This window comes from Urocampus carinirostris, chromosome 16, assembly GCF_059441175.1.
Source record: "Urocampus carinirostris isolate Australia breed hairy pipefish chromosome 16, RoL_Ucar_1.0, whole genome shotgun sequence".
Classification (NCBI taxonomy): domain Eukaryota; kingdom Metazoa; phylum Chordata; class Actinopteri; order Syngnathiformes; family Syngnathidae; genus Urocampus; species Urocampus carinirostris.
Window position 1 is genome coordinate 6,668,228 of NC_142364.1, and position 11,648 is coordinate 6,679,875.

General features: G+C 41.8%; 1 long non-coding RNA gene across 1 annotated transcript; it reads right to left on the bottom strand.

Annotated features, from left to right (window-relative positions):
• Positions 1-2,680: 2,680 nt before the first annotated feature.
• On the bottom strand, positions 2,681-3,498 carry LOC148350088 (uncharacterized). The gene is made up of 4 exons (XR_015852998.1): positions 3,370-3,498; positions 3,202-3,287; positions 2,991-3,109; positions 2,681-2,919 (listed from the first exon to the last, which is right to left on the bottom strand). It is a non-coding gene; the product is annotated as an uncharacterized LOC148350088 (long non-coding RNA).
• Positions 3,499-11,648: the final 8,150 nt, after the last annotated feature.

The window sequence follows — 11,648 nt, forward strand, 5'->3', positions numbered from 1 at the left end:
TTGTCAGCATAATTTTCTTGTATCATCCCTCTTTCATTTTTTGTTCTGTTAGAGCTGGTTGAAACATTATGTTGTTGTTGTATTCACACATTTGTGTGTTCTTTGTGTTCTTTTTTGTGTTTTTTGTTCAGTTCAGAGCAATTGATATACCATCATATCCTGTGGCTTCTTCCTTTTATGTCTTGTTCGGTTACAACTTTAAGGCCTACATTAAAGTTCATGGTCTCACTATTATGGCACTCTCTTTCCTCCCATGTTTGGAAATGTCTCTTATGTCATGGCATTCTGTCCACATGTGGGAATTATTCTTGTGTTGTCCTTCTTTCATGTTTGGTTTTGCTAGAGCTGGTTGGTGTTGGAACATTATGTGGTTGATCTATCTTCACATTAATATGTTCTCTGCGTCTTTTTCTGTGTTTTGTTCAGCTTGAAGCAGTTGGTATTGCATTGTATCCTACGCTTTCCTACTTTAATGTTTTGTTCAGTTACAGCTACTTAGTGTTCCTGCGTTATATTTCATGGCCTTGTCATTATGCAACTTTTGTTGTTTTGTCCATGTGTGGGAATGTCTCCTGTGTCAAAGCACTCTCGTTGTCTGTCCACATGTAGGGATGTCTCTTGTGTTGTCTTTCTCTCATGTTTTGTTTTGTTAGAGCCGGTTGGTGTTGGAACATTATGTTGTTGTTATATCTACGCATTAGTATGCCTCTGTAGTTCCGTTAAAAGCAGTTGGTATTGCATCGTATCCTACGCTTTCTTACTTTAATGTTTTGTTCAGTTACAGCTACTTAGTGTGCCTGCATTATATTTCATGGCCTTGCCATTATGCAACTTTTGTTGTTTTGTCCATGTGTGGGAATGTCTCCAGTGTCAAAGCACTCTCGTTGTCTGTCCACACGTGGGAATGTCTCTTGTGTTGTCTTCCTCTCATGTTTTGTTTTGTTAGAGCTGGTTGCTGTTGGAACATTATGTTGTTGTTATATGTACGCATTAGTATGCTTCTGTGTTCTTTTTTGTGTTTAGTTCCGTTAAAAGCAGTTGGTATTGCATTATATCCTGCGACTTCTTACTTTATTGTTTTGTTCTGTTACATCTCCCTAGTGTGCCTGCATTATTTTTCATGGCCTCGTCATTATGTCACTTTCGGTGTTCATTCTATGTGGGGACATGTCTCCAGTGTTGTCTTTCTTTCATGTTTGGTTCTGTTTGAACAGGTTGTCATTGGAACATTTAGTCGTTCTATCTATGCGTGAGTACATTCCCCGCATCTCATGTTTTGTTCGGTTAGAATCAGTCAGCCAGTTGTTTTTGATCTTTTATTGTATTTCTCAGACTATAAGTCGCAGTCTTTTTTTCAGTTTGGCCGGGGCTGTGACTTATATTCCGGTGAGAATTATCACTGAAATGATTAACACATAATTATATTCTTTATTAATTATATCATTGAGTTTTACATTTTTATTACCAGTACTCTATATCACTTCACATGTTATTTTTACACCCAACCGCAAGAGGGCGCTTTAGGCCTGATTTCGTAATTTCAACCATGCCCTGTTACAGGAGGGACAGTTTTTTTAAGTGGAAGGAGGAAGCGGCTTATCATGCAGAGTTGGAGGAGTTGTTTACCGGTAAAAGTGACACAGAGGATAATTATTTCTTTGGAGTTAGTGATTTGGAGTGAAGCTTATAGTTTGGTAAGCATGTTCTTTATGCTGGAGTTATCTGAATAATTCTTAAAATTTGACATTGTTATTGACGTCTGTGTTTAAAATATGGACGTACGTGTAACGTTAGTATACTGTGTTGTCTATTGATTTTTTCGCTTAAAATTGCCTTTCAAGATGACCTTTACGTTTTTGGTGTTTTTTTAAATGAATTTCCCTCAAAAATGGGACTTATACTCGGAGTGTGACTTATGTATGTTTTTTCTTTCTTAATTATACATTTTTTTGGCTGGTGTGACCTATACTCCAGAGAGACTTATTGTCAGGAAAATACGGTAGATCTTGTTAGGGTCACGGTTGCCATGGCGCCCAATTGGCCCCGCCCGTGTGGCGCCAGCTGGAGCTTGATGACAGATTGGTTCCCTGTCAGTGTATAAACTCTGTCCAGTCAGTCCCCTTTTGTCGGTCCGTCTGCGAATCTCCGTTTTTTTCACAGCAAGCCCTTTTTCGCCTGTCCTGTGTTTTTGCTCTTATATTTCTATCACTACGATCTGTTTGATCTCGACCACATCTACTCCCCTCTCCTGGTTTTCGACTTTTTTCCGTTCCCGACACCGCCATCGCTCGCCACGGAAGTCCCACTTCTGCGTCCGAGCAACCTACTCCCCGCGACCATTGATCTCCAGATTGTGAGTACACTCCTTTTCCTTCTTCCCAATGAAACTGTGAGAAACGTTACGCGAGTGGGTCCTGTCTCCGTTCTGGTCGTGACAGTTAGTGTCTCAACATTTTGTAGCAGAGATGCATAGTCAAGACTGTGTTAACATTGATGTCTTTGAAATCTGAAGATCTTAGGAAAATTTGGTTTTTCTATTTTAGTAAACTATGCCATGGTGGGTTGAATAGCTTAAGCACTAGGGTCATAGGCGCACCATTTCCTGGGCAAGTACAGCCTGGTGGCGCCCATCCCTCTCCAGGCCAACATATATTTCCACCTGGTCTCAAACCAGGGACCAAATGTGTGATAGGTGAACATGCTAACCACTGCGCTAAGGAAACATAAAATACTAATTCCCTTTCTGCAAGTGTATCCTTTTCTAAAATCATAGGTAGCTGGAAATAGCATATTTTGCCTGTCCCTTCTCATATAAATCATCTCACCTTTATCCCAACACCTCAGAAAAACAAATTGAGTCATCTGGAGGCAATATGGGCCATGCTAAGCTGGATGCTGGGAAGCGGCTGAGTGCGTAACCTTTAGAAAAAAAAAAAGAAAAAGTGGCTCAAGTTGTGTCAGCAGGAAGATGCTAATGCGCAAACACTCACCAGTGGCTAAGTGCGTGTATCGGAGTCATTAGGGGAACAGATGTCGCAGCAGGTCTCAGGTTAAATTTTGTGCCGGGGATGTTACCACTCCGAGTCAAGCAGATGCTGCTGCCTCTAAGCTGTGGAGATTGAAATGGGGGGAAGGGTCTGTTCAAAATTAGGAGATTTGTAAAGTTCATGATTCTTAAAGCCCCAGTGTGTAATATTTCACCACTAGATTGTCCAAAGCGAACGAAAACCTGTGCCACGGAGCACAGCGTTGCAGCAAGTTGGTGGAGACCTTAGGTAGGGATTCCACTATGTAAAAGAAATACAATTTTCTAAAACTATGATTTTTGTATAAAAATTAACACTGGTATGAGAGTTCATGTATTTTTACCTAGTGCAGTGGTTAGCACAATTGCCTATCACGCGAAAGGTCCCCAGTTCCAGATTGGGTGGAAACATGGCCTGGAAAGGGATGGGCGCCGCCAGGCTGTACTTGCGCAAGACACACCACAGGAAATGGTGCTCCGATGACCCTAGGAATCCAACCAACCATTTGAATTCGAGGTAAGATAGGGCCCAAAAAATTCAGCCTGACCTGACCCGAGTCGCAGGTATATAAAACCGAACCCGATGGATCAATTCGATTTGATAACCGAACCCGAAATAAGCCCGAAGCTTTAATTTGCCGCCAAAGTAATTATGAAGCTTTACTCTGGCTGTGCGTACTTCAGCGCCACTGTGTGTTTCGGCGTAACTACGCAGCATGGGGCCAAATCCCTCAAATCCAGTGTGCACTGCACTGCTGTAGTTTAGCGCCGTAGTGCGAATCTCGGCGACGTGCAGCAAACAAAAGTGCAACTGAACAAAATGGCACCGAAAAGAAAATCAAATTCTGCAGATTACAAGCTACAAATTGTGAAATATTTGGCCAAAAAGCAGAAAGATTGTAAAGCTTGTAAGCTATTGTCAAGAAGCAGAGGATACCAACATATTTACCGAAATAAGGCAGTGCATAAGTTGTGTATAAAGCACCGCCCATTCCCACCGCTCACCCAAATAAATGTCTCCGGGTGCTTTGGTAGAGTTTTTGGGCTTTTACAGTTTGTTCTGTGGATTTTCGTCATAAAGTTTTTTAACAGTGAGCATAGATTGTTTAATTAGCTTCCATATAAAGGAATATTTATCGACGTACAACCAAAACAGGGCCTGTTGGTGTGACACCTTGATTGTAAACTGTCATCAACACTGTGCCCTAAATATACTTGACCGAACCGGGTCAGGAATCAGTGTCCTCCTTGTTGCATGTGCAACTATCAGCTTCGCATATCACATTTTAGTATATAGTTGAGAACGTACTGTTTTATCTCTAAATCATATGTACTCATGAAAAAACACATACCGTAAATTCTGGACTATAAGCCGCTACTTTTCCCCCAAACTTTCAACCCTGCAGCTTATTCAGTGATGCGGCCAATTTAGTGTAATTTTTCTAACGGCCGCCAGCGGCGCTCGAGTACAAAAGGTAAGATTTAGACAGGTGGAATATATGCGCCGAGGAAGACTGCAACTTCTTGGCTTGTGCATAAATTAAATTAGCGTAAACATACCCTCATTGTGCAAAATGCAAAAAGAAAGGCACATGAGGAAGATGAGGACGGTTTACCGTGATTTTTACAAGTACTTTATGTTTTTTTACCAGACCCGTTTACTGTGTTGCGAGCGTGTTGCCAGCGTGTTTTGGAATAAGGGAGCGTGGGACGACATCTATCTAGTTTCTTTCCGACACTGAGGAAGACGACTTTGATGGCTTCAGTTCTAAGGAGGAAGATGAGGACGGTTTACTGTGATTTTTACAAGTACGGTATGTTTTTTTAACAGACCCGTTTACTGTGTTGCGAGCGGGTTGCTAGCGTGTTGCTACCATTAACTGCCCTGTCAGAGGCACCGTTTGGGGTGAAAGTTATATTATTATTATTAAAGCTTTGAAAACTCTCTCGGTGTACCGTCTTTCTTTGTAAATATGTGTTACCCATGTACAATATGTATTTGCAACCGTATATTTTTTTAATGTATTTATTTGTATTTATTTTAGACACTTATTCTGATATGTTTTGCACGGGCGAATGAAAAAGGAGGGGCGGAACAAACGCGGGGTGACGGGAAGTGGGGTAAAGGTGAGGAACAGACAGACCTGTTTGTGGACGCGGCGGACAATAGTGGATATATATTTTTCCCCACCCTTACCTTTGGAAATATACACTTTTTTCCCTGGATTACTTTCAACGGGACCTGGACTCTGTAGGTCTGCTTTAAACCTTAAGTACCGATATCATTTTCCGTTCATTTTGCCGGCTGTGATTTTTGGACTGTGTACTTTAATGAAGGACATTTAGGTTCAATCGCGGGACTTAAAGTCGGGTTTGGGTCAATTTTGTGTTTGTGTTACATTTTTTAATGTGGGTGCATGCGGCTTATATACAGGTGCGGCTTGTGTAAGTACAAAATCGGTTTTCTTCTTAAAATGTGGTGGGTGCGGCTTATAATCAGGTGCGCTCTATAGTCCGGGATTTACGGTATATGGCACGTGAGCCATTGGTTCCCTGCTCTAGACTGTAAGAGTTTATCAAAAGGTAATAACAACTCATTTCCATTAAATGAATACAACAAATCAAAGTTTCTGCACTTTTCTAATTCCAGTCAGATTGAGTTCAAAGGTCAAGCGACAAAGTCAAGACTGACAGCTGCTGGACAAAAAACAGATTACGATGTTTGCAAATACAAATCCTCCAATTAGGCATGTGTCAAATAGGCCTCTTGAGCAGCAACCTGCTTCGCCGAGTAAATGTGACGCCGCCATCCCCGGTGATAACGGCAGATGGGTACGGAACCCGGGGGCAGAGATCCCCCCAACACCCCCACCCTAAAGACCCCGACCGCCGAGACAGAGCAGCCGAGCGCAAAATGCAAGGCCACTTATTTCGACTTGGGATGTTGCATGCTGACATAAGACACTGCAGGAGAGGTTCTTACGTGTCCATGTCCTTTTTACGTGTATATTTCTTTATGTATATTTTTATATGTATATTGCTGTTCTTTGGTTGACATACAAAGCCTTCAGTAAAAATAGAAATGGATTAAGAGATCTTAAAAAAAAATCCTACAGTTGTCCCAAACGGCCTGTGGTATCCAGCTGTGATTTCATGAATCACTTGATATCTTTTTCCTTGTCAGAACCAGAACAAATGGTAGACCCAATCGCGTAACGTTTACTCACAAGTTTATTGAGATATAGAGGAAAAACACCCGCCAGCGATCCGGTGCTCGCTGGATGAGGGAAGCAAGCCGCTCACGGGATCGGAGCGTGTCCCGAATGCGGAAGTGGATCTTCCGGAGCGGGAGATCGTAGTGTGTCAAACGTGAAAAAAGGGTTGTTAGCCAGGACGGGAGATGAGAATGTGGTCGGGGTCAAAAAACGGGTCGTAGGAGACAAATGGGGAAATCAGGAACAGACGAGTGGGAACAGGTGACAAAATGGGACCGACAGGAGTCAGAGTCAAATTAGTTGCCTTGTGTTGACAGAGGTTCGCTGACGGACTGACAAAGGGTGAGCACTGAGCTTAAATAGGAGGGAGAACCAATCAGGTAACCAGCAGCAGCTGGCGCCAAACGAGCGGGCACAGGTGAGTGTAATGAGTAATCACGACATTCCTTGCTATAACGCCAAGCAAAATTAATGCCCCCGGCCCAAGAACTTTTTGTCATATTCCTACTTCCTTTCAGGCTTCAAACTCCATGCAACATGTGAGACACAACGGTGAAGTGGAACCAAATTATTTTTACATTGTATATTATATTTACAATGAAAAAGGCTAAAATGTAGGTGATGGAAAAATATTGTCACCCTGTTCTCTTAGCTCAGGCAACTGACTCCAGAAGTTCCCCGATGACTTCTGAATGATCCAATATCGACCTAAATGACTAAATTGACAAACAAGAGTGAAACTGTGTCTCAGTTTATATATATATATATATATATATATATATATATATATATATGGGCGGCACAGTTCTGAGATCAGGAGTTCAAACCCAGTTACCAGCATTCCTGTGCAGAGTTTGCATGTTCTCCCCGTGCTTGCGTAGGTTTCCTACGGGCACTCCGATTTCCTCCCTCATTCCAAACAACTCTATTGTTTAACTTGTATTTGACAGCGTTATATAAAATGGTGACTCATTTTCAGAGTTGTGTCTTGCATGCGGTTGATTCTAAGAAAATATTTTTAGTTTTTCATCCATAAAGCAGGGGTAGGGAACCTATGGCTCGCGAGCCATACATGGCTCTTTTCATGAGTACATATGGTTCCGAAATAAAATGTAACTATTGCACATCTCTCTGTGGCGTTCCAAAGTCAAGTGATTTCATCCCGATTTTGGTCCATATAAAGCCGAAGCAACTTAATGCAGAAGTTCGATAAGAAACCATTTAAACTGATCAATAAGAACGCCGGCAAACGACTTTGATTGGGTGAGCAGTACAGGTGGGAGGATCCCTGCAGATAGCGCAAGGCACTTCCTTCTCTCTCTCTCGCTCAGTGCAGTGAATATGCTTATCGTTTGCAGTAATTTGTGACATTTTCACAAAAGAACTTTGCATGCCCATTGTTTGGAAACCGTCATTAAGGACAAATTTCATGGAAAAAAATGGCATCAACACTCTTAACTGAAGGTGCAAGACAAAATGTAAATGGCATATTTACATTGATTTGGGACACAGGATTTGGCATTATTATCATTTCATACATTTGATGAAATCATCAAATGACACACAGTGAAATAAAATGTGCTGAAGAATTAGCTTTTGTCTAGAGAGCGTGTTTGGCGTTTTTTTCCATTTTGTCTGAAAATATACAATGTGGCTCTCTCAATTTCTTTTTAAAACATTTTTTGCTTTTATGGCTTTTTGGGTCAAAAAGGTTCCCGACCCCTGATATAAAGCCTGAAATATGGTAATAAAACAAAAGGTTCTTGGAGGACCAATACTTTTTGCAAAAGTACTGCAGCAGCCACATTATTTTTCTATGACTCCGTTCAAAACACAAACAGAAAATTGCAGCATCGGGCCCTATAATGACATAAGCCAGACCTTTTTAAATGCATAAAAAAACGCTCAGGATTCCTTTAAGGGCACTAAAGGCGAAACAGCCTCCAGCAATTTTGCCAGGAAAGCCGAAACGGCTGTCGCTGCGTGGGTAGAATCTCTCTTTTCCACAAACGAAAAAACAAAAACAAATCTCTGCCTAAGGACATAATCGCATGGGATACACGATCTAAACAGCCCCAAATATTTCCAATCTGCTGTTTCGCTTTTAACGAACACAGAGAGGAAAACGGTCAAACGCTCTCGGATGACTGCTAATGATGTCCGGCGGCCTGCAACACGCTCATGTTGAAGACGGCGCCCCCTACGCCGGCGGTGGAAGGTTATACGTGATGACAAGGCCCAAAGAGCAAAATTAACTTTTCATGTATTTCCTCCGTGTTGTTTGCCTGCTTCCTCTCTCCGTCTTAATTGCAATTCCATCAAGAATTTAAATCCTCCCCTCCTTCCCGTTCTTGTCGCTGTCAGGAGAGGAATTTTAAGTTGCTATTGTGTGTCGGGATAAGTCGGCGGCGTGTCGGGGAAGACTCGGGCCTCCTTCTCCCACGCCGCCTCCGAATCTTCACAAGATTTATCACTCAAAGGCTGGATGTTGAGACTATGCACTAATACACAGGTGTTAAACAGGCAACCCGTGGGCCAGATCAGGCCCGCGAGACAACACTCAGAGAAGCGCAAGAGAAAAACAAGCTTCAGGTTGAAATATGTGAACTTGATGTTGCCAAAGCCAGTTGCCTCGAACAAACACACTGTACTTGTATTTATTTCTCTCTCTCTCTCTCTTCCACACCTTTTCTCCCACTCTCTGTCTATCTCTTTTTCTCTTCCTTTGTTGCTCCTTGTCTCTTTCTCTCTCTGTGTCTTTTTAACTTCTTTTGCTCTAACATTTTTTTCCTTTTCTCGCTTTTCTCTTTCTCTCTTCCTACCTTTCGCGCTTTCTTTTCTCTTTTTTCTCCTTCTGTCTTTCTATTTCTCTTTCGATTTCTTTCTTCCCCCCTCTCTCACGACTTCTCTTTTTATCTCTTTTGTTTCTCACGCTCTCTCCCTCGCTCTCTTTGTCCCGCCCATTCTCTTCTTTTCCCTCCCTCGTTATCTTATTTCTTTATCTCTCTTTTTCTTTCTCTTTAATCTACCCTTCCGGCCCCCAACAGAATGTTTATTCTATCGTGTGGCCCCCCGAGTTAAAATGAGCTTGACATCCCTGCACTAATATATATATATATATACATATCTTGTGAAAGGTCCCTGGTTCGAGACTGTGGGGAAACATATGTTGGCCTGGAGAGGGATGGGCGCCACCAGGCTGTATTTGCCCAAGACACACCACAGGAAATGGTACCCCTACCATCTGCGTGGTTAAGGGATCTAACCAACAATTCAAAGGTTTTTTTTTACTGACTGAAAGTTTTGTGGACCAGAAGGAGGCACTAAATATAACACACTGTCCCTTAAATGGCAATCTTTTGGTGGCGTTGATGGCGACTTTTATTTTTTTAACCTTGTGGATTATTTATTTTTTAATTCGGTGGTGTTGTTAAACATAAGTAAAAACAAAAAACATTATGAAACATTTAAAATAACTTCAGTTGGTAACAGAAATTGTTTAAAATGTTAGCCTATCTAGCTAGCAAGAACAAATATAATAAATATAAATAGCTGTCCAGGGTTAGTCAGAGAGGGATTCACCCCTGACGGGACCACATCTCATTTTATTGTGATTGTGTTGGGTTTCTTTCCTTTTTCTGCCCATAAAAATGGGTCCCAAGAAAGTCAGTGATAAGGGGAAGGAAAACTGTGACAACAACAATGGAATCGAATGCCAGGCCATACAAACTACTGCAAAGGTAGATGCCGTGTAATCGTCATTTTTAAGCGGACTTGTTTTGTTTTTCTTCGTTTGATGTTTGGTCTATCGAGTAAGACTGCTGAGAAACACGGCAACAGTTTCAAGCATTTACAAGTATTGCAGCCTAGTCATCCTGGAAGAGGGATTACCTCATTTGATGTCCCTTTTCTCAAGGTGTCTTCATTTTCCTCATGTTGAGGTTTTGAGGTTTTTCCTTGCCCTCGTTTAGGTTTTAGACCAGGGGATGGTGTAATAATAGTCTGTAGTTGAGACTCCATGTGATTAAGGACCATACAAATAAACATGTCTTGACAAGCACTTCACCCAACATTCAAGCATTTTTCTGACCTTGAAAACTTTAAAATACAAGAATTTTCCCAGATTTCAAGCACCAGTATGAACCTTGTAAATGCCTTTTTGTAAGTCATCTATATAACAGGTAGTTTAGTGATTGGTACTCGGCGCTCACACCACCGCAACCCAGTTTCAATTCCCGTTGCATCTAATGTTTCGCGATTGTAGTTAGAGATATTTAACGACAGATCAATACTCTTCCGGTGGAAAAAAACGCTAGTGATATTGCTACCTGGTATTGGTATGACTACTCAGGTGTAGTGTTTTGGTATTGTGGTTTGACCATCCCAAATTAGCCCCTATTTACGCCATCTTGCCAGATTGCTCAGGATTGGCCGGTATCAGAAACAGAATCAAGTACGCCCAAACCTATGAAGGTCAATAGCACACGCGGGTACCACGCTAGCCACCCGCCCGTCCACTATCGCTGGTGGAGTCGGCTTAGCGCAAAGCCCTCCCTTATCCGCCGGCATTACAGTCTCTTAGAAAGGATTTACGTTTTTAATTCTTGATTAGATGGAATTTTCGCCACAGTGTGCAAGCGCGCCGATACGCAAGATAATGGCGTGTTCGGGTGACACACAAAAACACAAAAAACACAAACACGCTATTCCATTTAAAGGGATGGCTTTTAACACATTTTCCGATAGGGGCTATTGTTAGAAGCCATGGATTATCAATCGGGAATTAATCCCGACGGATGCGTGTTTGCTCCGCACACTTTTCATCTTCTCAATGAGGGGATTTATTTGCTTTTATTCAATAGCGAAAGGGGAGATCCTAAGCTGCACTTCCATCTCAACTATTTAGTTTGCAGTTTTCTTATCGTCGCCATCGTTATTGATAGAGTGGCGTTCTCATGAGGTTCACGTTAATCTCTGGAGAATTGATTTAGTGCCCTTTCCTGTTGTGTCACCACTTACTGATGGGATTGGTCTATTTACCGTATTTTCCAGACCGTGGCGCACCCAAAAAAGGGGTAGAAATGTGTAAGTGCGCCTTATAATCCAGTGCACTTTAATTACGGCGGAGAAAATTGGAAATGTGTTGTAATGATTACATGATACTCTATACGGTAACTCTGCGCCCTCTTGTGGTTAACATGTTAATTGTTTAATTGTACGAACAGGCTTGTTACGTTTATAAAAACAAATCTGCAACAATGGTATATATTTTTAGTCTTTTTCCAATTTGCAGGGCTCTGAATATATAAATATATAAACATAATTTTTGGTTGGCGTGTGTCAAGACCAGAACGAAGACAGGACCCACTTGCGTTGCGTTTCTCACAAGTCATATTGGAAGAAAGGGA